Consider the following 21,999-nt stretch of genomic DNA (forward strand, 5'->3'; position numbering starts at 1 on the left):
ATAATGGAAAATCACAGCCAGTGGTTTCTGACACTTGGAGCAGTGGAAAATGCAGCCCAGTGGAAAAGAGGCTCGGAAAGTAAATAACTTGATAATGCTAATGCTAATGCGCCAACTCAAAAGAACAGCTTAGAAAGCCATTAAAGTGTGAGATACTATCAGGGCACAGTGAGCAGACAGCAGTGAGGAACTGACTGCAGTGGGCCAAAAGAGGGCTACCTCCTAATAATAGGACCCAGTCAGGGGTTACTCGGTTCAGTGCGAGTGTATAATTAATTGGCTGTTAATAATAATCATCAAATAAGCACTGAATAGGTGCCCTTGGGAGGCAAAGCGCTACATACGAGTTGCAAAATGACTTTGTGGATCATTAGGGACCGATGTCTTCTAAGGGACTTTTTTCCGGATAAATTCCAGCACATAATTCTACACGGAATATAAAAGCTTTATTTTGGGGGGGGGGAAAGCAAGCAAAAAATTGTTCATGCAATATAAGGATATATTGTATCATTGTGATATAAATATTGTAAATGATGATAAGGCAATTATTGAGATAAGAACATTGTAGATGACACGTTATAATACCACACAGTTTCTAATATGATATAGCCATAACAAAAAAGATTGACCTGCTATGATAATACTATCAGTGTGTTTTTCACTAATGTTCAGAGGAGGCCCATACTGACCAAAATATTCACATTCATGCTGCTAATATCCTGTTCTGTGATACCCCAAAGGTGCTCAATTGGATTCAGATCCAGTGATTGGGAAGGCACCTGAGGTACACTGAACACGTTGTCATGCCCATGGAAGCAGACTAGTGCTTTGTGACATGACACATCATCATGTAGCCATTATAAGATGGGTAAATTGTCACCATAAAGGGATGCACATGGTCAGCAACAATATTCAGATAGGCGATAGCATTCAAACAATTTCTTGATTGGTATTAAGTGGTACAATGTGTGCCCAGAAAACATTCCCCACACCATAACATCACCATCATCACCCTGAACTTTTGACACAAGGCATGTTGGGTCCATGGATCGTTGAAGCCAAATCAAGGTTGTATCAGAAATGAAGACCAGGTGATGTTTTTCCAATCTATACCTGCCCAGTTTGGGTGAGACTGTGCACATTGTAGCCTCAGATTCCTGTTCTTGGCTGACAGGAGTGGAACCAGATTTGGTCTTCTATTTTTGTATCCCATCTAGCCCCCCCACACCCCCCATGGTGCCTATGGTACATGCAGAAAAATTTAACTCGTGGCCCTTTTCCAGTAGTTTTCTCTCCACAAATCCACACGGAGCCATTGTTCCTTCGTGTCGCTACAGGATAACCCTTACGTAGAAAACCTGGCTGAGCCATTTATTTTAATTAAAAAACATCTAAAAGTAGTGGCCATGAGACAAATGTGGAATTACAATTATTTTGCCTGCAAACACCCAGGGGGAGCCATTAGGCTGTGAACTTGGGATGCCCCGTTTGGCTGTAATAAGTCTCGGCGGTATGTGTGCGGTCGGAAACGGCCTTCAGGTTTGTGATGACACTGCGATTCAAGGGGCGCTTGAGAATATGAACCCTTCTCCATTACAGTTTAATATTCAGCCATTTTTCCAATAATGTATCCGCACATGCCACGGTTATAAAAAAAAAAAAAAACTATTTTAACAAATAATAAAACTGTCCCGAATAACTGTTGTGCAGGTTTGAATACGTAGTGTATATACGAAGGTATAACCTACCATACATGGATTATGCATGCTAAGTGTTAATTATTCCTTTGTCAGTCTTCAGACCTGGTGGACTGTTGTTTAATCCAGTAGTGATACTCGTGCTTTATAATCCCGTCAATGCTGCCACACCAGGACCACACACAATACAAGTCAAGTCAAGTGGCTTTACTGTGATTTCAACCATATACAGCTGGTACAGTACACAGTGAAATGACAACGACGACGTTTCTCCCGTCCGGGACCACGGTGCTACATAAAATAGCATACTAACCACATGAGACGACACAGAACTAAATAAGACCTACACATTTCTACATAAAGTGCATGTGCAAACAACACAAGACAGTACAGTAACTACTAAAAACAGGACAGTAGGCACAGTAAGTGGCCAGTACACAGTTCTAGTGTGAAAGTGTCAGATATAACAGGTAGTACAAAATGATGCAAAAGAATAACAAGATAATACACAGGTAGTGTCACTGCTGTTCTGTGACTGGTCCACAATCCGGCAAATATCTAGTCAGTGGTGGTTTAATGGTGGTCCCTTTCCACTGATAGACAGGGTAGATCGGGGCTGACGGATTATGCAACAGATAGGCTATTGTTAGTAATTGTAGACCTACAAAGTGGACTAAATTGTAGGTTTGAAGTCCTTGACTTGGAAAACTATATGCAGTGGTACGTCCTCATTTTGGCGTGTTAGTATATGCGTTACTGGTTTTAGCAAATCGTTAAGTACTTTGAAGCTTGGCAATTAATAAGACACTAAACAGCAAGCCCAGAGACCTACAGATCACTTTGCCTCTATCACATTGGTGGCTATTCACTATGTGTATTAGACAAGCAGTACGCAATATCTGGGTATCTAATCAGGACACAGGATAGTTTTCTGGGGTTTTTTTCTGTTCGAGTTCTGTTCATGATCTGTTTTAGTTGTCATCGGATGTCCATAAACTGCAATATATACACTTCTGGATCAAGGTTTTTGTACTTTGGGTGGTCCATTGAAATTGACATCATTACTTATTTGAACGAAATTAAATGTTGTATGGCATTTCAAAAGCTTGTGTTTCACCGAGGCGACCAATCGAAATGCTCGTACGACAAATGCGTGTGAACACAGCCCATTGGAGCATTTGCGCTTGAAAGGAATGACGGAGTGCAAAGCAATAAACGAGAGGAAATTTCGTTTTCAGCTTTTTGTAAATCAGCTAATTGCATAAACGAACTCTTCAGTAAGGACAAGTTACAACTAGACTAGATTTTAAAAGATTAACGTTGTGTACGTTTGGTGAACAAATATAATACGTTGAGGTAGTTTTGTTGGAGTGTGAAATGACAGCTAGAGTATGACCGAGTTGACTAGTCATGTTCATAGCTAAGAGCATAACTGTTAACCTTCAGTTTAATGACTGGCCTGCCTGCAGAATACAGAAAATACAAGGGAAATGTTATCTTATCTGATACTTTTGCTATTTTTACTGGATAACCGAAGTCTAGATATCCTCTGTACTAGCCTTTTATTCCTACGGTTTAAGTTTTTCATGAGACAATCCACCTGTATCAAACTCAACGCTCTAACTGTGAGCGTATCCTCTTAAAAACAAATAATCCTTTGATTTAACCATTTTCAGTAGCTCAAGAGAACACAGTTAGCTCTCTGGCACATATTTTTACCATGTTCCTTCATGCTGCACACTCATGCTGAACAACAAAGTCCTATCTACTGTCCAACAGTGCATTCACATACTGGTGTCTGGCAGACAGGTCAATCAGGCTTCAGAGCAGTATTACCCCCAGCCTGTTAAGAGCTACTCCCTTTCTCCCTATTAACATCCACCATTAACTCACCACTGCTTTTTACTTACATTCTACCTGCAGTCAGCTTCCAGCACTCAGCGCTCTCCAGTTCTAATCTCGTTCCACCATCTTTGCAGATGCCCTCTACAATACCTGCTACAATTCCCCAGCACTTTCATACTTGCTGTGCTTTAAATGCACAGGTTAAAACGTACATATAGAAGTCACCACTTTTTTAAGCGCTTGTTTCCTCTTATTATTTTGAAAGTATTGGAAATTGATTGCTTTATCCTGTATCTAGAGACAATCCCGGGAACGCCGGGCATGAGGCAGGAATACATCTTCAATGTGAAAAGGAATATAGTAGTCAAGTCCATATCATATGTTAACTCGATATATAATTATAAAACATGATCGCTCCATTAAGTTATGCGAGTTTATTTCTTCTCTTTAACTCCTTTGTCATGTCAAATTTTGGAGTTTATAAGTTTTCAAAAATGAAACTTAAAGTAATTCATTGTCTTGACTTGTAGAACTTGTAAAATGTAACTTTTTGAGTTGAAACAAGTGAAGCAGCAAGTGAACATTTGTTTGTAAGTTTAACCTCCTGAATGTTTTACAGTGTAGTATAAACGTACATAGGGTATAGTGATCATAAAAGCCATTTACCATAGTAAAGCCAAAGCAGTATCATGGGTAAATATATAATATGCATATATGGCTTGGTGGTTAACACGTTTGCCTCCCACCTCCAGGGTTTGGGGTTCGAATCCTGACCCTACCCTTTGGGGCTTTCCTACGGGTAGTCCGTTTTCCTCCCCAGTCCGAAGACATATAGTGCAGCATTTCCAAATTGTGTGAATGGGTGTGTGAGTCTGTGTGTATGTGTGATTATGCCCTGTGATGGGTTGGCACCCTGTCCAAGGTGTCCCTCACCTTGTGCCCGTAGTCCCCCTGGGATAGGCTCAGAAATACAGTGAGTGGTACAGAAAATGGATGGATGGATGGATAGTTATCATGAAGTACCATAGCAAATCCATGTTTGCCATGAAGCATCACAGTACCATGATTAACCATCATGAATTTTCCTCAGAGATGCTATAGAGTCTGTTCACCTGAGAGAAAGTGAAAATAATGTTGAATGGCTTTCTCTAATGCTGATTTTATGTGAAGTTAGTGTATCAAATGGTGCTTCTTTTGTTGTAAATAAATCTTTATTGTACATAATTTAAAACGTACTTTAAAACGGAAACGGTATTATTGTCCGAAATAGGTCGGCTCTCGACGACGAAAAGACGTGTAATGACTCATTTTTAACCTTATAAAAAGTCCATAAAAGATGTCATAGCTTTCATTCGGGCTACTGAGTGGACGTATTCTGTATGTCGGACAAAAGCGTTTGAAGGACGTCTTTTGAATGTGCCTGTTCTCAGTGGGACAAGTGCCATTATTTCGAAAATACAGAATCCAGTCGTTCAAAAAATTGAAACCATCCAGAAATATTGAAATATTCATAATTCTCGGTTTGGATCGCGCTCCACTTTCATGTGGTTTGTCAGAGTATGTATGAGTATTTGACTCACTCTTGTTCTGAGGCAATGCAATATCATCCTCTGTCTCCGATCGGGCCAATTTACAGCACAGAGCAGTTATGCTTCCATTTTAACAAGCGTTTCAATCCACACCAGCTCTGTTAAGGCTGTATGTTTTCCACATCGAGTGAGGGCAGAAAGAGTGCGGTCCCCACCATCGAAGCGCATTTTATATTCACTTCCCCGGCTTGAGCGGCCAGCTCTGTTCCCTTAAAGGCAATGTGAAAGGATACTGTGTATGAGTTGCAATATATTATAAAATGACTGTGCCTGGCGCTGATCTCTTGCTTGAGGAATTGAGGTGCAGCCAGTGCTGCTCTTTAACATGGCAGTGTCGAGAGAAGGAGGTGAGAGAATGAAGAGTATAGCTTTCTGATTGTCTTTTGTCTCTACTATATGAGTCATGTACTGTAGATGTGCATATTTTCACATTTCCGCCACCAGCTTCTCTTCAGAATCCTCCATTTTTGCTGTGCTTTCCAAGTCCACACTGCATGTTAATATGTACAGCGCCTAGACTGACAGCCCTGTGGCCCTTGCACAGCGGCGTGTCTGTTGGTGTTACCTTAATTTTGGCTGCACAGATAAAATCTGCTTGGTGAAAAAGCCTGTTCACTTTCATCTGGATGAACTTTAACCCCTATTTTACACTACAGCATTATGAACGTACATACATAAGTTTAGAAATTGATTAGTAGCAGCTGATATTCATCTGTATTTCGATTTACCTCCTGGGCGCTATGATAAGCTTTATAGAATGTAGAAGTACTCTCATTATCAGCCATCATGGTGATGCCAGGTGGTAGATTATATGTTTTTCAGAGCATCAGCTATATTTAGGACAACAGGCTTAAATAATAACCTGCTGATTGAAATGGGAGTCTTTTGGAGGAGAGTAAAGCAAACACCATTTAGGTGTACTGGATAAAATTTTTAGAAACGTGCACGTAACGGTTGATATCACGATATATTGCATAACTCGTCACATTCCTAGTGCAGAACAGGCACGTAAACATGACTACTGTAAACTATTATCTGCACGCAACGTTACAAGCACACTCACATCGGGGACTGTTTAAATGTCATGTAACTCAGGATGTATTATTTCCGTCAGTAAACATTCATCAGAACATGCCTGTATACCTCTACGTGAAGGTGCTAAAATTCTTGTGTTTGTGTGTGTGTGTGTGAGAGAGAGAGGTCTAGATTACACAAATGCTGTGGAGGTGTTGTAACTAGGTCAGGCCCATTTGGGTTTTCATATTCCTCTGAAATCATCAGACTATTATTTATATGCAATACGGCTACTCGGGTCTTTATTACACCATATAATGAGTACGAATAGTGTGTTTTATTAAAGTACACAATGAGGTTTAAGTCCATTCTTAGAGGAATCAGTGGCAATTAAGCTGCTTTCATTTTCACAGGCATTTACTGTACACTGGCTGTGTTTACATGAAAAGATTTTCACCAATCCAGATGAATTTATTCCGACCGCAGATTCCCGACGAGCTGTTCATATGTATCCTACACCGGACAGACTTCATTTATATGCATGCTAGATGTAATCCAAGTCAAAGTTATGCGCATGCATGGAGCGAGGTTTAGTGTCAACGTTGCCATAACAACAAGAAGCGTGTGAGGCTGGTCAGCGTGTTCAGCTTTTTAATCACTCTGCAAGTGTTGTTAACGAGTTTTTAATTATTTCTGTCTCAGCAAAACGCCATCGGAGTGTGATTTATTAAAATGGTCAGCATGGACAAGTATTTGTGACCACAGTAAAGTTGCGTAACATTTCATATTCGACTGACATTCAGGAACAAGGATGCTCTGGTTGGTGAAAATACCACGAATCGTACCTTACGCACCAGTATAATGCCTTTACTCATCTTCTAATGCAACAGTAAAGGTCATTGTTTGGGAATAACTGCACACGAAATACCAAAGTTTAAAATATATCAAAGTCCCCCAGATACAGACACAGACATCCCAGTAAAGAAGGCGTGGCCTCTGTGCCTGCAGTCCTAGTAAAGAAGGCGTGGCCTCCGTGCCTGCAGTCCCAGTAAAGAAGGCGTGGCCTCCGTGCCTGCAGTCCCAGTAAAGAAGGCGTGGCCTCCGTGCCTGCAGTCCTAGTAAAGAAGGCGTGGCCTCCGTGCCTGCAGTCCCAGTAAAGTAGGTGTGGCCTCTTTGCCATCAGCCTTCAAGGTAACACTTTTACACCCCAATTATCAAACATCAAACTGCAGAATGTTGAATCATGTCCTGTCACATGGAAACTGTATAATATTAAATAATTGATCTATTTGCTAGGCAACCTTGTGTAGGATAAGCAGTACAGAAAATGGATGGATGGATTTGCTATGCATGCATCATAGGAATTATCATCAGTGTGTTTTTATATATATATATATATATATATATATATATATATATATATATATATATATATATATATATATATATATATTAGATATATTATCACCTCTTTCATAAGGCTTTAAAACAAAAGTGTCATTTTTCACCGTAGTATGACCTTCATTGTGTCACATCTGCTCTGATTCTGTCCCCATTTGTCCTGTTTACCCCCCACTACATTCCATACTTGGTCACCATTTCCTGCTTTCATGTCCCTGTTGTCATGGCAGTTAATTAGTCACACCTATTGCTTGCAAGTCCTCATTAGTCTATGTATTTATAGCAGAGGATTTTCATGATCCACGATATGATTCATTCTTTACTTGAGCAGAGGTTTACAAGTCAATAGAGTATTTTAAAGCCGAAGAGTGAAAGACATCAAGTGACTGGTGAAAGAAAAACTTATAATTTCCCCAGTCTTCCCCAGTGTTTGTCTAATTCCTAGTTATGTCTTACATCCTTTCTATCTTGTGTTTGGCTTCCTATGGCTTTAAATCAAGTCTGTCGGGTTTCCCAATTATGGAATACCCCTGTAGGTTGTCACTAACGTGTGTTTTTACCAAGAAAAACAAAACACACTTTGAGTATCCATTTACCTCCTGTACTGCTAAAACTGTATTCCCTAGGATGAAATGCAACTTTTTCTGGACACAGTATGAACACCACTTTTAATGTGAATTTAAGGACAGTGAAGATCATATACAGTCCCCTCTGAAAGTATTGGAATGGCAAGGCCAGTTGTTTCTGCTATACACTGAAGACAGATCAGACAAATCAGAATTTCAGCTTTCATTTCCTGATATTTACAGTATCTCACAAAAGTGAGTACACTCCTCACATTTTTGTAAATATTTGATGATATCTTTTCATGTGACGACACTGAAGAAATGACACTTTGCTACAGTGTAAAGTAGTGAGTGTACAGCTTGTGTAACAGTGTAAATTTGCTGTCCGCTCAAAATAACTCAACACACAGCCATTAATGTCTAAACCGCTGGCAACAAAAGTGAGTACAAAAAAACAAAAGTGAAAATGTCCAAATTGGGCCCAAAGTGTCAATATTTTGTGTGGCCACCATTATTTTCCAGCACTGCCTTAACCCTCTTGGGCATGGAGTTCACCAGAGCTTCACAGGTTGCCACTGGAGTCCTCTTCCACTCCTCCATGACGACATCACGGAGCTGGTGGATGTTAGAGACCTTGTGCTCCTCCACCTTCCGTCTGAGGATGCCCCACAGATGCTCAATAGGGTTTAGGTCTGGAGACATGCTTGGCCAGTTCATCATAATGGCTGTGTGTTGAGTTATTTTGAGGGGAAGCAAATTTACACTGTTACACAAGCTGTACACTCACTACTTTACACTGTAGCAAAGTGTCATTTCTTCAGTGTTGTCACATGAAAAGATATCATCAAATATTTACAAAAATGTGAGGGGTGTACTCACTTTTGTGAGATGCTGTATGTCTAAATGTGTTAAACTTGGCATCTTTGGTGGCAGATCACCCAATTTTTAGGTGAGCAAAAGTACTCTTGATAATCTTGGTCCCAGAACTTTTGTGCCTCATCTCTGTATTTCTTTGCGAATTCCAATCTGGCCTTCTGATTTCTACAGTTGATGAGTGGTTTGCATCTTGTGGTATGGCCTCAATATTTCTGCTCTCAAAGTCTTTGAACGGTGGATTGTGACACCTTCACCCCTGCCCTGTGAAGTTTGTTGGTGATTTCAATACCTGTGGTTTTGGGGTTTTTCTTCACAGCTCTCACAATGTTTCTGTCATCAACTGCCATTGTTCTCCTTGGCCGACCTGTTTGATGCCTGGTTGTTAGTACACCAGTGTTTTTTCTTGTTCAGGTCATTCCAAATGGTTGTATTGGCTATGCCCAACGTTTGTGCAATGGCTCTAATCGATATCCCCTCTTTTCTCAGCTTCAAAATTCCCTGCTTTGCTCTCATAGACAGCTCTCTGGTCTTCATGTTGGTTTATCCTTTTTAACAACATATGCAGACTTCACAGGCAAAACCCAGGGCTCAAACCAAGAGTAGACATTCAGAGCTATTAATTGTTTAAATAATCAATATAAAAGGGCACACCTGTGCAGCAAGAAACACCGATCAGTCACGGCACATGTTCCACTATTTTTGATAACTTGAAAAATGGGTGAGTTCGCACAAATGTTGCCGTGTTCTAAGTCGTTTGACACATCTAGATGTAAATGTCAAGAAATTAAAGCTGAAATTCTGATATGTCATCTTATGTCATCTTAGCGCACACACACCTAAATGTCTTCATTGTATAGCAAAAACTAATGAATTGGCCTTTCTGTTCCTGTAGTACAGTACAATGCCAATACTAGTCAGAGGGGACTATATCTCATATAGCTACAAAAAAAACCCGTACACACTGCTGGATGTGGATCCCATCTAGACTTTTTCCCTTCACTCTTTTGTGTGTTTATGAAGGAAAGAGAAAGGATGAACCTGTGCTTTGCCCTTGACGTGATCCTGATATTACAATATTTGTCGCTGCAGCAGTCGGAGTAGCTCTTATATCAGCAGCAGCATGACTCTTTTCCTGCAGTATCTCTCACTTTAGCCCCACTCCTTTACCGATTATGTGCTTGGTCCCAGACAGACTGTGAGGCTAAAAGCTGTGTGTCAGGTAATAAGGCTTCACATTTCAGTTTATTTTGAAGCCTCTCTATTAGGCCTATACCATGCGAAGTCTGTGCAATATAAGCATGTGTGAATATTACATATTCACGCCACAATATTTGACCTTTTTCATGGTTTACAATATTGTACAATTTTTTTATCCCTGTCCCAATGCTGCATTCAGAATAGTACAGACTTCATCTTGTAAGCACAAATGCCCAAAATTACTGCCTCCTAGCTCATGGCTAGTGGAAAATGGTCACAGAAAGCTCATTACCCTGAGTGTGTTCAGCAGTACTATAAGGCTATTTGATGGGGTCTAGTGAATACATCCTGAGTTACATGACATTTACATAATGAAAGTGCACTGGAGCTCATTTATTAATAGATAAATCAGATGTCCAGATGACCTAAATATAACAGTGTAACAGCCACAGTTATCTGAGGTTACATAATCGTACATTTGATATTATACAGCTGTACAGTTATTTTAAAAAAATAGTAACAGTAGAAAAACGAACACTGTCTTTTTGAGTTCAGTAAGGCTTTATTTCTCAGACAGGCTCTGAAATATACAAATACACACATATATGGGTTCGTATCTATACTCATTTTTAATAGTAAAGTAATAGTAATGTCAGTAAATGTACTTTTTCGTCAAACGGCAAACCAGCGACTCCATTTCCCAGAATGCACCACAAACTACAAACATGGCCGACGACTACAACTCACAAAGCAACTCAGTGTCACGGCACCGTCTATTGAGAACTAATCAGACACACCTGTTCCCAGTTACACTCTCAATCACACCACACTACTTATAATACTCTCTCACACAGCCATGGCAGTGTATTACGTTCAGTTGTGTAGTGGCGCTGTCTTGATATCGTGTTTGTTTATCCTGGTTTTGACCTTGTTCTCATTAACGACCTCGTCTCTCTGCTTAGCCTCGTTTGGACTGTTTGCCTGACCGCCTGACCTCTGTCTGTCTATGGTTTTTGATTTTTGCCTTATTCTTCGGGCTTGTCGTTATTTGATTAAACTACCAAACCTGCACTTGCTTCCGTCAACGCCTCCACTTCGTGATACTAGTTCAGATTTGATCAACTAGTGGAATGTAAATCTGGTACTTGAAAAATACTGTAGAGCTGATAAACATTAAATAAAAAGGAAACAAAAACATCATGAACCATCTCAGCTTCTATGGCAGATCCTGTGTTTTGCCTCCAATCATGTATTGATGTAAATTATTTAGTTGAAGGCAGAGAAAGAGGAGAGGTTTCACTTTTTTTTCCCCTGTAGATTTTTCATTTTATTAACCCTCTCTGGTTTGATTAGTGAACCAATGACATGGCAAAAAATTAAATGATGGAAACATTTTTTTTTCTTTTTATTTATTTATTTATTTTTTTATAAAGACAACAGGACAAATAAGTAGATTATGTGTTTATTCTCCTGCATCAAATTCAAAACAGATGTGTCTCCTCTGTTTATAGTCTCTGGTGCTAGTCAAGAGCGGTAACCAATACAAAACGAACCACTTTGAACGCCTTTATTTATAGCCATAAACTGATCAATAATGGTTAAGGTATTAAAAGGCAACTGTTGTCAACATGTCATGTTCGTTGCATATCCTGACATTTGTACTGTCGGCTAGGTTTACAGGCACTCACTGTAGCACATCTGTTACTATGAGCAATTTGCCATCCCATTTCTAAACTTGTCCATTGATGGACAAGAACCACCACAGAACATAGAAAGGTTAAGACGCAGTCCACCATCCATTCCACCACCCAATTAATATCTGGTCAGCAGTAGTTCTATGATGGTATCTGTACACTGATGGACAGGGTGGAGGCATGATTGACAGCCGTGTGGTTTCTGTCCCATATTTTGCTATGCTACACCAGACATATAAAGTACAACTACATGATAGGTATAACTGATAAAATGGCCAATGAGTGCAGTCACAAAAGAGGTGTGCATAATTACCTGGCAACTCAGTGCAGATATGCCCCTGAGACAATCCAGCGCCCAGTAGCAGAGTGCATGATGCAGTCAGAAACTGAATAGAAGCAATGGTATACACAAATATATGAGAATGTATACTCCTCCTAATGGAAACAACATTATGGAGTGGCAAAAACGCATGCTAAGATCCTGTGGGACTTTTAAATCTAATGCAGATAAGCAGGTAATAGTGATTGAACATCAGTGTAGTACATCAGTGTAGTAGTGATCGATGAGCAGAAGAAAACATCTGTGAAAGATGTAACTCATGGTAACTTCTAAAAGGATGGAGATGGAGAAGCTGCAGAAAATCCATGAGCTGAAAGGGGATCTATAGAAATTGTGAAAGAAGTGACATCTTCAGAAGAGGGACATCCCAACAACAGCAAAAATTCCCAGAAAGCCTCTGGCAGGAGGCCCAAAGGTGAGGGAAGATACCACTCTCAGGATTCTAGGAGGTTCTAACAACACACATTTCCTGTATATAAAGTACTGTTTACATTCCAGTGACAACACTAAAGTGCTCTTCATGTCGGGTTAGTTTTCTAGACAAATGTTTGTTAAGCAGTTATGTTGTTTAATTAGTGCTTGAGTCATAGGCCTTGTGGCTGCAACCAACTTATGGACACATGATAATATATATAAGCTTTACCTGTGCTAGGAACTCAATAATATAATTAAAACCCCACGTAGAAGCGTAGTTTCAAGTACAAGTAAATGTTGTCTATATGTTTCGTTTAGGCGTGAGACAATAGGAAAGAGTGATTCCTGGCATGCCTTTATACTATAGAAAACCTTTTTCTTGCAGGATAGAACAGAGTCTTTACCAACATGTTAAGTTGGATGGAATATATATTACCTGGTGTTATTTTTACAGGTCATAATCTTTCCAGACATGTGCATGCACAGTCCATAAAAAATGACTGACTTGGTCAGTACTAAAATCTCAGATATACTTAAAAATGGTAAATGGCGCACTTATATAGCGCTTTTATCCGAAGCGCTTTACACTGTGTGTCATTCACCCATTCACACACACACACACACACACACCATTGGTCACGTGGGCCGGGAATCAAACCGCCAACCCTACGATTAGTGGACGACCCGCTCTACCCGAGCCACAGCCGCAACACTGATACTTCAGTACTAATTACATTATCCCCAAGTGAGATATATCCAAACCGAATAAGGTTACACTGTCCCAAACAACACATTATTATTATTTTTTTTACTTTTTTCAACAACCATTACTTGTTAGAATGAACAACAATAAGAAGTCCACTTTCAAATACTAGTGTTTAGGATATAAACCGGACTATAGTTAAAGAAGAATAAATATCTAGACATGATTGAAATGATTTTACAGTCACTAATGATGTTAGTCTAATTTTCCCTGGTTTTGCCCTTTGTTTTCTGAAACCCTCTATGTAAGGCAGTATGGTAGATCAGGGGCTCTAAGCTCATGATCTTTACGTGAATTTGTATTAATTATTAGCTCAGTGTACCATTTCGAGGGCTGGATTGCTGTTCAGGCTCTTTTTGAGTTCGACCACAAGCATCGTTCATACTGCTCGGGCCACCCTGTTGCTTAGCAACTGGAAGTTTTCCCCCTCCCCCCCCTTTTTTTTCCCAAGCTCTAAATCTCCCACCAGTAGAGTGTGTCAAACATGCATTTTCTAGAAGTTTGTGAATCTTTGAAAGCCCATGTTTACTTCAGATTTTTTTTTTTGTGCTTTTTTGTGAGGCGTCATTGGGTTGTGCAAAGACATGATATAGAACTCTGTCTGTGAAAAAAATAAACGCATAGAAAACATACAGCGCTACTGTAAAAGCTTCAAGGTTTAGTGTACATTTAAATGGAGGTGCAGAGGGGAGGGTTTGCACGATGACTGCTGTGTGATTTTCTCCCAGTACACACTATTTACCTCACTTAAGCAGACACACTGGCGGTAGACTAAAATGGCATTGACCCGTTTAAAACAATTGCAGACCGTATGATGTGACCAGAAAATAATGTCACGTTGGCCCAAACAAATACTATACACCCTTTTGAGTATTCCCAATTGGATTAGAGAACTAGCTTAAATGGTTAGACTATATAATAATATGAACAGACTATATAAGGTTTTTCTTTCCAGTTATAACCAAGGATTGCCCAGTGGGATGCCACTTCTCTGCATGGTCTAAAGATCAATTCAAGAAATCCTGAGAACAAACTTCAAGCAGGCAGGGGTTCCGAGTGCTGGATGGATTTTCAGGTTAAATGTTTGTAGTGTGGGTTTTAGCTTGTGTTTCATCCTGTGGATGAGTTTTCCCACCTCATTTAACATTAAGAAAATCCACAACGCTCAACTCTACTTAATGGCAGCAGTGGAACTAATAACAGTCATATCCTTAAACTTTTATTCATAAACTAACCAAACCTTTTGACGATCTTTTAAATCTGAGTTTAATCCAATATTGACTTAAAGAATCCAGTTGGGAGAAAAGATCATTCAAATTTCACTAATCTGTTTCTTCTACACTATGGGTGGTAATAAAATTGTGTTTGTTCAACTAATACCTCCTCACGATCGAGAAGAATACATACATCGTGAGAATTAACTCTGGCCATCATTTCGGCCTCGGCAGCCTGTCCTATGAAATCAGAAACGATTACTGAGAGCCTCTGGTAGCTAATCAGCTAATTAGCGCCCACTTAGGATATAATATTAGCACTCCGTATAAATCAGCACACTCAGCTAAAGCCTGACTGATAGCACATGGACACTAAAGACATATGACCTCTAGCTGGATAGAAAAATAAACTGTAAAGTTATCTACATTATAATTACACAATTAATTGCACGTTACAGTTTTAAACCAAAGTCCTGCTGAAATCTGTTTGTAGTCTTTATACGTTCATTATACCTACTAAAATGCTTTTGAATATTTTTTTTATATATTACATTATACCTACGCACTCTTGAGTTGTCAAAACTGATTTGACCTTGAGTCTCCAGTGTCAGCGCTTTTCATTCCAGTTTCTATGTAACATGTGATGCTGCGTCTTCCAAACTGTTGTGCATGAAAATACAAGGAGATCGGCAGATTCTGAAATACTCAAATCACATTTTTCCCCCATTCTGATGTTGGATGTGAACACTGAAGCTTTTGACCTGTATCTGCATGGTTTTATGCATCGTTCTGCTGCCATATGATTTGGATGATTGGATAAATATGTGAATACACAGATGTCCAGGTGTCCTATTAAAGTGTCCGGTCAGAGTGTGTGTGTGTGTGTATATATATATATATATATATATATATATATATATATATATATATATATATATATATATATGTATATATATACATATATACATATATATATATATATATATATATATATATATATATATATATATATATGTATATATGTATATATATATATATATATATATATATATATATATATATATATATATATATATGTATGTATGTATGTATGTATGTATGTATGTATGTATATGTATGTTCCATTTCTTTATATTTACATATAGATGTGTTACGCAGCTTAGAACACGATACCTTTTGTTTGAACCCACTCATTTTTCATGTGATAAAACTATTGGAACATGTGACTGATAGGTGTTTCTTGTTGTCAAGATGTGCCCTGTTAGATTGGTTGTTTAAACAATTACAGTAATAGATCTGAATGTCTATTTGTGATTTGAGCCCTGGGTTTCACCTGTGAAGACTGCATTTGTTGTTAAAAAGGATAAACCAACATGAAGACCAGAGAGCTGTCTATTGGAGAAAAGCAAGCCATTGCTTTTCTTTCTTCATGGCATGAATGGTAATGCTCTGCACCTATAAAGCGCTTTTTTAACCTTAGCGGTACCAAAGCGCTTTACACTGTGTCTCATTCACCCATTCACCCATTCACACACACCAGTGGTAGCAGAGCTGCCATGCAAGGCGCTAACTTGCCATCGGGAGCAACTTGGGGTTCAGTGTCTTGCCCAAGGACACTTCGGTATGTGGAGTCATGCGGACCGGGAATCGAACCGCCAACCCTACGATTAGTGGACGATCCGCTCTACCACCTGATCCACAGCCGCCCGAAGCTGAGAAAAAAAGGGAAAATTTATCTTAGTCAATGCACAAACATTGGGCATAGCCAATAAAATAATTAGAAATTTCCTGAAAAAGGAAAAGATATGAAACACTCATCAGCAGAAACAATCTGAAAGCCAGATTGGAATTTGCAAAAGAAATACAGAGATGAGCCATAAAAGTTCTGGAACCAAGATTAACCTCTGCCAAAGTGATGGAAAGACCAAATTGTGGAGAAAGAATCCAAAGCCCATAATCCAAAATATACAAGCTTATTGCTCAAGCACTGTGGAGGTACTGTCATGACTTGGGCTGCTTCTGGAACGGGCTGACTAATCTTTCTTGATGATGGAACTCATGATGGTAGCAGCAGAATGAATTCAGAAGTTTGCAGAAACATTCTGTCTGCCAATGTAGAGAGAAATGCATCCAATGTTATTGGGAAGAACTTCATCATGCAGCAAGACAATGACCAAAAACAGACTGGCAACACAACAAAGGACTTCACCAGGGGGGAAAAAAGAGAGAGGTTTTTAGACTGGCCAAGTCACTCACCAGACCTTAAACCATCTGAGCAGCATTTCACCTCCTGAAGAGGAGCCTGAAGGGGGAAACCCCCCCAAACAAACAACGACTGAACGAAGATGCAGTACAAGATAGAAAAGCAACATAAAAGAAGAATTAAACAGTTTGGTGATGTCGGTGTGCTGCCAACTTGATGCAATTATTGCAAGCAAGGGATATATAACTAAATATTAGGTGTTATTTACACCAAAGGTGCAGTGATCTAAGTTGTTTTAACACATCTAGATGTAAATATCAGGAAATGAAAGCTGAAATTGTCATCATCGTTTGATCTTAAACGCAAATCTCTTCATTTTATAGCCAAAACAAATAATTGGCCTTGCAGTTCCAATACTTTTGTAGGGGACTGTAATTTTAAGGGGACGATTGTAGCTAGGGCTCTGTCTGGAACAGTTTGTTATATGACATCAGCTGTTTTAGTGGCAGTGATGCATCATCAAACAAAATACATAATCCAGTGAATGTTAACACTGTTTAAAGTTCCTAAAATTCTCTTGTTTCAGAGTGGTTGAAGATGTCGTTCTGGTCAGTCATCAAATGTGATACGATTAGCGGCACAAATGTGGACAAAAGCAATGCCTGTATTTTGGCTGCCAGGTTTTACTGGGAAATGCAGTCAGCCACCTGCATTTTGATCATTGCAAATAATAGGCTTTCGTAGGGATAGAATTAGCCCCACTGTCAGGTTTGCACAGGAGACTTTGGGAAATGAGGCGTGCTAAGACACTAATAGGTAGACGCTTTCTGCTGCAGAGACTTGATGCGCTTTCTTTTCCCACACATTGAGCTTTGCACCGTGTCGCTATGTTCAAAATTGTGGGAATGTTTGCTGGTCATCAAATCTGTTTGAGTATAAATCACTAAAATTGTTGTAGTTCTCATTGCCCTACATTACTGAGACGTGAAAAGGGAAATTTCAACTGAGACAATGATGTCATTCGAAACCTTGGGGAAAAATAAAAGCGCTTCAAATTTTTAAAGTGTAAAAATGTGCATTTGGTTCTTTACTTTTCTAAATTTGGGAGAAAGCAATTCAAACAGAACTGTAGTGCTTGGGTGATTATACCATGGTCTGTCAGAATACTTGATTCTGATTGGCAAGAAGGTGTGTGTTAAAACCGTATATACCACAGGTAGTTCCGGCCAGTTTAATCACCGTTCTAAATTAATGCGCTGCGTATAAACAATTGTAACCATAGCAACATGCAGTTATACTCACGGCTTCATTATTAGTAGAGATGCGGCACAGACGCAGGTAATTCACACATGAATCTCTCTCTCTCGCTCTCTCTCTCCAATTATTTATTATAATTCATTCAAATAAATGTAATCTTATTGCACTACTTTATCTCTGTGTATGATTTAGAGTGGGTGGAATTCTAGATCTAACGACCCATACATGGGCACTTCCACAGAATTGGTGCAAACTGCTGTCCCACAACCAAAAAACACATTTAAAAAGCATGTAAGTATTCAAATCTTAGATGTTTACTATGATATCCTTCTATTAGCTATTGAAACCCACAATAATATTTAAAATATCACTAAGATTTATATATATATATATGTATATATATATAAAATCATCATTTATCGGGTACTTTCAATTGGGAGGTGGCTGTCCCGAACCCTAAGCCCTAAATTTCAACTTATGCAAATGATATTGAAATAATTTTTTGCATTTTATTCCATTGTTGTTTTGAAAAATATCTTTTTGATTTTTTTTTTTTTTTAAATGAAGTTAGTATAAATAGTTTATATAAATAAAACAGTGTATGTTTTAGTCCATGGGCTGAGACTGATTTTAACCACACCCCTACATTTTTGATAAAAAAATAAAATAAAAAAAATCCCTCTCTCTCATAGCTACGTGGTGAGTAGATAGGTCCCATCATTTTGAGGTGTTCAAAAGCCTGAAAGTCTGTGTGTAACTGTAAAATAACTAACGGAAATGAATCGTTATTGTTGTCTTTTCAACAACATGGTATACGTGGGCAAATCCACGGCTAGGTGTGCGTTACATTTTAATACACGATGTGGACGCAAAGAATCACCCTTAGATTGTTTATACTGGGTTAATATGTATTTCATAAATAGAACTATAGAAATGAAATAGTGCAGCAGTAAATTTAACATGCAAAAAGTTTCAACGCAAACGATATGATGAGACCCCCGATCTTAGCTTAATATGCTTTTAACTGCCAGGTTTGTTTTTCATTCGCATTCAACGATGAATTTCGAGATAAACGAGTTGAATTTGAATGTGAAAGGAATGTTCGCTTTACCTGCTGGAATAACAGTAGTTCACAGGAAGACATAATGTGGTAGCATATAGTTGCACCAGATAAGTTGTATAGAAGCTACTGTAGCTAGCTGTGTAGAGACGAAGTTCTTTACAGTTCTGTAGAGGTGTTCAGGTAAAGCTTTCAGTCATCGGTTGGAGGTGAACTTCGTGTGTGTGTGTGTGTGTGTGTGTGTGATGGGAGCCTGTCAAGGAATGTCAGCACAGGTTCCTTGTCATTCTCTGGAGATGATTTTCTGATAAATTGAGCAGCTGTAATGTTGCTCTCTTCCTCCCTCTACAGCATGTCTGCCTTCAGCTGCAAGGTCAGAGCGAGGGACGGGATAGAGGGAGGGGGGAAAGAAAAATGAGAGCAACATCCTGATACTGCAGTCTTTACTCCCAACCGCTCCCTGGTTCTGATGTAAAACAATCACATCCTAATGACCCGGCTGTCGTTTATTTTTATTATTATTATTATTATTATTATTTATTTGAAGAAATCTACACTACACTTAGGCTTGGGATTGTGTAGGTTTTAAGATAAACACGAGCATTATGTGGTACAAGTTTTGAAATATTCTTAGAAATGGTATTCGGAGAACTTTTCTCTAGCTTTCTTTCTAGATGAAGTGCATCACAGTGTTTAGCAGCCTTACTCCAATCAACCCTAGAAATAAAACCAGGTTTATTGTAGCACACCTGAAGATGTTTATTTGATAAGATTGAGATGGCAGATGAGCAAGATGATCACATTTTATGCATGCCCTTGTCCTGCAGAAGTCGTTCATCATCAGGTAACGACTCCAGGGACCTTAAGATGTCATCGACCTGAAGAGGGGAATCTTTCCTGCTAAATTAATCAGGTCAAGGGTCAAGAGCCACCAGGGTAGACAATACTGATGAAGAGATTTTCATGTTTACTACCATCAGACCTTGATGTTGAAATGGTTTGCTTTTATACGGTTGGGATTTCTGTGCAGGAGTTTCCACCCTTGATGTTCGAAAAAACACTTTGAAAAGCACAATTTAGAGTTTTATCATTGGACCCATTTATATGATTCATGCAATACGCCAACATTTTGATGAGTATATTTTCTCAGACGCTAGGCAGTGTGTCATATTTGGACATTTTTTAAAATGTAGATTGTTTCATCAGAATATTTTGCTTGAAAGCCAGGACATCCAGGTGACTCTCGATCAATGTAATGTGCATCTACAGCTATAAAACTTGATTTGAGGCTGTCTACACTTTGATATCGCATATGTCATAAAGTTTTCTACAAGAGTCCTTCAGCTGCGAGCGGACTGAAGATCGATAGCTCTTTATGGAAGTTTGCTTAGCATCTGTGTGCTCTTTCTGCATCCTGAGTTTTTGGTGCACTGCAGCTCTGGGCTGAGGAGAGGAGCTGCATTGATATGCAGAGACTCCTTCTGATCTCCATCACTGCCTCTCCCAATTCTGCTGAGCAACAGTACAACCTGAGTATTCACACCCACCTATAGTACTGATTACATGGTCAACCCCTTTAGCTCTGTAGTCAGGTTTACTGATGGATTAGCTAAGGATCTGTAACAATGACCAGATACAGTCCCCTCCGAAAGAATTGGAACGGCAAGGCCAATTCTTTTGTTTTTTGCTATACAGTTAATGTGTTTTGTTAATGGTAATCCAAAAATCATCCTCAAGTTCATAGTCGGGGTCAGAGTACAGACTAATCCAGAGTAATCCATAGTCGTAAACGAGGACAATCAAGAATCAAACCCATTAAATACTATGAGATACAAAGGACAGTGTACATGGGGAAATGAAACAGAACTAATTAAAGGCATAGAAAAGATGGACACAACCGCTAACACACTAATGATGGAAGGGGTGGGGAAAGGGGCGGGGAAGGGGGCAGGGAAATGGGCGAGGAAAGGACTGTAACCGAAACAAAAGCATATGGGCAAAGTAAACAGAAGCACAAGACATGAACGCAGCACTTACTGCACACTTTATTAACTGTGCTGTGCACTGAGAGGGGAAATCACGATGGTCCCATTTGGAAGTCTTTTAAAAGTCCTCATCTGAAAGGGTTCATGTGTCTTTAGAGAACATAACCATTCAGTGTTGTTTGTCAAGTGGCAGTATTTTATTATTTAATATTGTACAACCAGGGCGCGCGTTCGCCTCACACCTCCAGGGTCGGGGGTTCGATTCCCACCGTGGCCCTGTGTGTGTGGAGTTTGCATGTTCTCCCCGTGCTGCGTTGGTTTCCTCCGGGTACTCTGGTTTCCTCCCCCAGTCCAAAGACATGCATGGTAGGTGGATTGGCATGTCCAAAGTGTATGAATGGGTGTGTGAGTGTGTATGTGATTGTGCCCTGCGATGGACTGGCACCCTGTCCAGGGTGTACCCCGCCTTGTGCCCCATGCTCCCTGGGATAGGCTCCAGGTTCCCCGTGACCCTGAAAAGGATAAAGCGGTATAGAAGATGGATGGATGGATGGATGGATGGATGGATATTGTACAACCGTGTGTTAGTTACAGTATTAGTTGTCAGATTAATCTGGTCTTAGGCTGTATTTGTCTGTTAGTGATGATACCTGACATGGAAAATAAAGTGTGAGACTAACTTGACTAACATGCTTTACATTCTTATCATATTACATGATATTGGATATCAAACCAGGGGGGTTTGCCTCGCACCTCCGTGTTTAGGGGGTTCGAATCCTGCCTCTGCCATGTGTGCTCCCCATGCTACGGGGCTTTCCTCTGAATACTCCAGGTTTTCTCCCCCAGTCCAAAGACATGCGGTGTAGGCTGATTGTCCGTAGTGT

At 39.5% G+C, this 21,999-nt stretch overlaps 1 protein-coding gene across 3 annotated transcripts in view; it reads left to right on the plus strand.

The window, feature by feature from the left end:
• The window catches only part of atp2b2 (ATPase plasma membrane Ca2+ transporting 2), a 170,684-nt gene that overhangs the window by 33,771 nt on the left and 114,914 nt on the right, over window positions 1–21,999 (plus strand). Inside the window, exon 1 of one of the 3 annotated variants that reach the window (XM_053674095.1) lies at window positions 18,275–18,361. The exons of the other annotated variants lie outside the window; for them this stretch is intronic. The gene's annotated coding sequence lies outside the window, so the exon portion shown is untranslated. Of the gene's footprint in view, window positions 1–18,274; window positions 18,362–21,999 lie in introns of those variants that run through there. 3 annotated transcript variants of the gene reach the window in all.

The sequence above is a fragment of the Ictalurus punctatus genome, chromosome 21 (genome assembly GCF_001660625.3).
Source record: "Ictalurus punctatus breed USDA103 chromosome 21, Coco_2.0, whole genome shotgun sequence".
Taxonomy (NCBI): Eukaryota; Metazoa; Chordata; class Actinopteri; order Siluriformes; family Ictaluridae; genus Ictalurus; species Ictalurus punctatus.